The sequence below is a fragment of the Canis lupus genome, chromosome 7 (assembly GCF_011100685.1).
Source record: "Canis lupus familiaris isolate Mischka breed German Shepherd chromosome 7, alternate assembly UU_Cfam_GSD_1.0, whole genome shotgun sequence".
In the NCBI taxonomy this organism is placed as follows: Eukaryota; Metazoa; Chordata; class Mammalia; order Carnivora; family Canidae; genus Canis; species Canis lupus.
In genome coordinates this window covers 11,234,518-11,240,093 of record NC_049228.1, presented here as the reverse complement: position 1 = coordinate 11,240,093, position 5,576 = coordinate 11,234,518, and the positions used below count along the sequence as shown (strand labels likewise).

Sequence of the window (5,576 nt, the reverse complement as noted above, 5' to 3'; positions counted from 1 at the left end):
GGGGCTGCTCCCCTCAAACAACTGGGGATTCTTTGAGGGGCAGAGGTGTGGAGGGGTGTGGGCAGAAAGAGAAAGGAAAAGATATTTATTTCCTGCTGGTTACAGCCACCCCAAGCCATGATGTACTTATCACCCTCCACCCAGGGATATGCTAAACAGCTGTAGTTAGCACCAAGCTATTTGGCGAATCCAATCAAGACACTTAGAAAGCAAAAGAGCATCACAGAGGAAGAGCCGGATGCAGGAGTAATTGAGTGCGCTGAGGGTCCATGGATGCTCAGAAAGAAAGCAGGGCCCAACCAAATGCAAATGGCTCCTCACTGAAGAGGCATAATGCCCATCGCTCTTCCCTGCTAATGGGCATGATTGGCTGGAAATGTAATCAACAGCTCTGCCCCCAACATCTATCCCTACAGTGAGGGATGATGGAAATCCATATTCATGAGAAAGCAAACCGGCAATGTTTACTGGGTGCAGAAAGGGGGCAGGGCTGGCCTGGGTCAGACAGAGTTCCTTGGGAGCCATAATGAGGCTGAGAGCAGGGACACAGTGCTGTTAGAGCCCCCGCTCCAGCCCTCCCCTCACATACCTGCCCCCCGATATGTCCATATGCCTGCTAAACCTGGGACTAAAGGGAACACCAAAATTCATCATTTATCAATGCAGGATCTGCCCAGTGATGGTGGCCTCTGGATGTCCCTCTGGGAGCTGCCATCCCACAGCATCTTGTGCAAAAGTGCTCAGTCCCTCCCCTCCCTTGCCAACCCATCCTCTAAGTAAGACATATCTATTCCATACATAGGAACAGATATGGAGGGAATGGTAACAAAAGGTGCATATGTAACACAGATATCTTGAAATCTGCTTTGGAATCCCTCCATCGTACACTGGGTTGTCTAAGCTAAAAATAAAGGAAATCGGGCATTGTACTGGGTTGCATATGTCTGTATTAGTCATCTCAGGCTGCCATAACAAAATATCATAGACTGAGTAGGCTAAGAAACAGAAATTTATTTTCTCACTGTTCTGGAGGCTGAAAGTTCAAGATCAAGGTGTTGGCAGGGTTGGTTTCTCCTGAGGCCTCTCTTCTTGGCTGGCAGATGGCTGCCTTCTCCCTGTGTGCTCTTATGGTCTTTCCTCATGTGTGAGCATCCTGGGTGTCTCTGTGTGTCCTAATCTCCTCTTCCTATAAGGACACCAGTGAGATCAGATCAGAGTCCACTCCAATGTTCCATGTTTACCTAATTCACTCTTTAAGACCCTATCTTCAAAGACAATCATATTCTGAGGTACTGAGGGTTTGGTTTTCAACATATGGATTTTGAGGGAACACAATTCAGCCCAAGACAGTATCTCCCCAAAATTCAAATTTGCCAGAACATCAGATGTGACCTCATTTGAAAATACAGCCTTTGCAGATATAATTAGTTAAGAGGGGGTATTGCTGGATTAGAAGGGCCCTAAATTCAGTGGTATTCTTATAATAAGAGACAAACTTACATGTCGACATACAGGGAGAACACCATGGAATGACAGAGGCAGAGATTGGAATGATATAGTTGTGAGCCAAGGAACACACCAAGGATGGCTGGCCAACCACCCAAGGCTAAGAAGGGGTGAGGAAGCCTTTCTCCTTAAAGCCTTCAGAGAGAGCATTTGATTTCACCTTGATTTCAGACTTCTGGCTCCAGAACTGTGAGAGAATACTGTGACCTAGTTTGTGGTCATTTGTTGTAATAGCCAAGGAAACTAACACAATCATGATGACTAAAACCCACAGAATATCCCCAAATCTCCATGTATAATTAGACTATCATTTGGGCAAACCACTCACTCACCACAAGATGACCACAGATGCCCCAGTGCAAACTGGTCTGCATTTCTCTTCCCTTTTCTGCTTCCCAAACTTCCCACTGGTAAAGGAGCCAGGAGCAGGGACAAGGTTCAAGAATATCCACAAGCAAAACATTAGATTCTTGTCATCTGGTCACCAGCCATCTGAAATCAGAGCCCAAAGAAATACAGAGGAAAAGTCACGCCCCCAAAAGTCAGAAATCCAAACTATAAACCCAAACAGCCTTTTGTCTCTAGGCTGAGGTCTAGATACCTGTACCAATGCACAACAACTCTCAGTGAAATGAGAAAAATAAAGCACTGAGGTTTTATACAAAAGAGTTTTTAGGCAAGTAAAGCTAAATATGTTTCATACAAGAGACTCCCCCTTTATTCTGAGACCATGTCTTTTATTTTTTTAAAAAATTATTTATTTATTTATTTATTTATTTATTTATTTATTTATTTATTTGAGAGGGAGTGTTTATAAGTGAGCAGGGAAGGGGCAGGGCGGGGGGAGAATCTCAAGCAGACTCCCTGCTGAGCACAGAGCCTAATGCAGGGCTTAATCTCATGACCCTGAGATCATGACTTGAGCAGAAATCAAGAGTTGGATGCTTACCCAAATGAGCCATCTAGGTGCCCTGATCATGGTCTTTTCATTTCTTGGATGCTTCAATGTTCTGCATATTATAAAATGATGGCAATAAGAGATGGTATAAATTTTTCTAGTGTTCATTCTTGACAAAATTAAAAGCTGGCAATTCTCTGGCCCTCAGTTGAAAACTAAAAATCCATTGACCTATTACTTCTTTTAAGAAGCCTCTCCACATTCTTTACTCCCCTTGGTACTGATGCATAAATCTTGCATTTCATTTTTCACTCACATTTGGCTCTAAAATTATTCTCTGATTTCTTTCCAAAGAGATTGCAAATAGATCCCTATCTCCCAGGGATAAGGATCATGACTCTTACATTTTCTATTTCTACTTTTACATAGCACAGAGCAGTGCACTCAACAGATGCCCAGGAAATGCTGAATGAATGAATAAAAGAATGATCAGATATAAAGTTGGTACAAAAGCATCCAAGGAGCTTTCAATGCACCCAGGACAAAGCAGGAATTTATAAAGGCATAATTGGGAACTTGCTATAGCTTCTGAAGTCCCTTCGCGCCACAACTGTCCATGGTTCCTTAGTTAGAGGGGATGAGAAATAGGCCCCAAGTCAGTTGAAATTATTATAATGAAAATGGGGATTCCCATGCCATAGGACCAGAGAATTCTGGAACCTTCCATGCTGAAGCTGGCCCAAGATATGAGGTAGCTTGATATATAACCAGGATCCAATCGCTTCTCACCACCTGTGCCCAAACCACTTTCATTCTTCACCTACACAATTGCACAAACCTCTACAGTAGGCAGAATAATGGTCTTCCAAAGATGAACACATCTTAATCCCCTCAAATTGTGAATACCTTACATGGCGAAAGGGACTTAGCAGGTGCTATGAATTTAAGGATCTTAAAACAGGGGGATTATCCTCGATTATGCAGATGAGACCAACTTAATCACAAGGGTCCTTATATGGGAAAGAGGAAAGTCAGAGTCAAAAAAGGAAATGGGCCAGTGGAAGCAGATGTCAGAGAAAGATGAAGACAGTTTGCTGCTGGTTTCGAGACCAGGGAAGAATGAGAGTCCAGAGATGCAGGAAGTCTTTAGAAGCTGGAAAAGTCAAGGAAATGGACTCTTCTCTAGAACTTCTGGAAAGAACACAGCCCTGCTCACACCTTGATTTTTAGGACCTTGGCTTCCTGAACTGTAAAATAATAAATTTGTGCTGTTGCAAACCACTAAATGTGTGGTAATTTGTCACAGCAGCAATAAGAAACTAATACATCTCCTTAGTGGTCTCCCTGTTTCTGCTCTTGTCCTTCTATGGTCTATTTCTCAGCACAAAAGCCAGAGAAAACCTTCTAAAATCTAAGTCAGAGCCCATCTTCCTCTACTCAATATCTTCTCACCATATCCTATGTCAGAGTAAAACACAAAGTTCTTAGAACCTCCCACAAGGCCCTAATAGGCACAATCCTTGAGACTTCCTCTCCTCCATCTCCTCCCATTCACTTCACTCTGGACTTACTGGCCTCCTTTGGGCTCTTGGCATCTTCCTGTCTCCGCACCTTTACATCTGCTATACCCTCTATCTAGAAGGCTTCTTCCCCAGGCATCTAAGAGCTGATTCTGACCTCCTTCATGTCTCTCTCTACTCAAAGAACACCTTCTCAGCAAGACCTTCGTAAAGGTAAAAGCTGCAAGCCAGAACCCCCTTCCAATTCCAGTCTTCTCTTCCTACCTGGTATTCTCTCTAGCACTCAAACTGTCTGGCACACTATATATCCTGCTGATCTGTTTGTTTCTTTCTTCAATAGAACATCTCCCGTCTTCATTAGGACCAGGATTTTTGTGTTTCATCTGCAGTGCCAAAACAGTGCCAGACACATAGTAGGTGCTCAATAAAAATCTGCTAAACAGATGATCACTCCCTGTAGAAGCCTATGAGATGATGTCACCAGTATGATGTCACAACAATCATACTAATCACAGCCAAGTTACTAGGTACCAGGCACCATGCCTAGTGCTTCATACAGATGAACTCAGTTAAATCACAGTGGCTCTTCAAATAGGATCCTCAAGGAAACTCAAGGAGCAACAAAATTCAAAAAGTAGGATGAGAATTGCTACTTTTTTTTTTAAGATTTTATTTATTTATTCATGATCGACACAGAGAGAGAGAGAGAGGCAGAGACACAGGCAGAGGGAGAAGCAGGCTCCATGCAGGGAGCCTGACATGGGACTCGATCCCGGGTCTCCAGGATCATGCCCTGGGCTGCAGGCGGCACCAACCCACTGCGCCACCAGGGCTGCCCAGAATTGCTAACTTTTGATCATGGTCCCTACTGGTTCAGGGCAGAGTGCAAAGTGTTTACTTGGCCAAACTGATGTCACCACAAGAGCTGTGATAAAATGAGATTTAGGCACATAACTCTCCAGCTCCAAAAGTTCCAGACCCATAGTAAGTATGCAGTCCAAATCTTCTAACTGGTTTTTTTTTTGCAAAAAAATCTAATGTCACCTGCCAGTATGGAGAGAGAAGATACAAGTCAGAAATGTGGAAAAGCTCACAGAAATATGGGACTTCTGCTCAATAACCCACTTTTGCTGGAAGACCACCAAATCCTACCACTTTGTTATGATAGAGTACCCAGTGTCACAGGTGAGTAAGCCCTGATATTGTGACTTAGAATAAGAAATATATGTTTGGGGGATGCCTGCGTGGCTCAGTGGTTGAGTATCTGCCTTCAGCTCAGGGTGTGATCCCAGTGTCCTGGGATCAAGTCTCACATCGGGCTCCTCACAGGGAGTCTGCTTCTCCCTCTGTGTGTCTCTGTCTCTCTCTGTGTGTCTCTCATGAATAAATAAATAAATAAAATATTTAATTTTATATATATTTTATTATACATATACTATATATAACATATATAATATATATTTTTATATATTCATATATTTATTATATATATTATATATAGAGAGAGAGACTGGATCCATTTCTAGCACTAAACTCTTAAAATCCTGATAATTTCCTAAGTGAGGAGAAGATAAAGGTGCCTCTTGTTAGGTAAATGAGGTGATGTTTGGAAAGCTCCTAAGGATGGAGCTGGTTTCTGGGACCCCAACCAT

General features: G+C 42.8%; 1 long non-coding RNA gene across 1 annotated transcript; it reads right to left on the bottom strand.

The window, feature by feature from the left end:
* Positions 1-1,054: 1,054 nt before the first annotated feature.
* On the bottom strand, positions 1,055-4,326 carry LOC111096866. The gene is made up of 4 exons (XR_005361590.1): positions 4,189-4,326; positions 2,456-2,516; positions 1,839-1,998; positions 1,055-1,186 (listed from the first exon to the last, which is right to left on the bottom strand). It is a non-coding gene; the product is annotated as an uncharacterized LOC111096866 (long non-coding RNA).
* Positions 4,327-5,576: the final 1,250 nt, after the last annotated feature.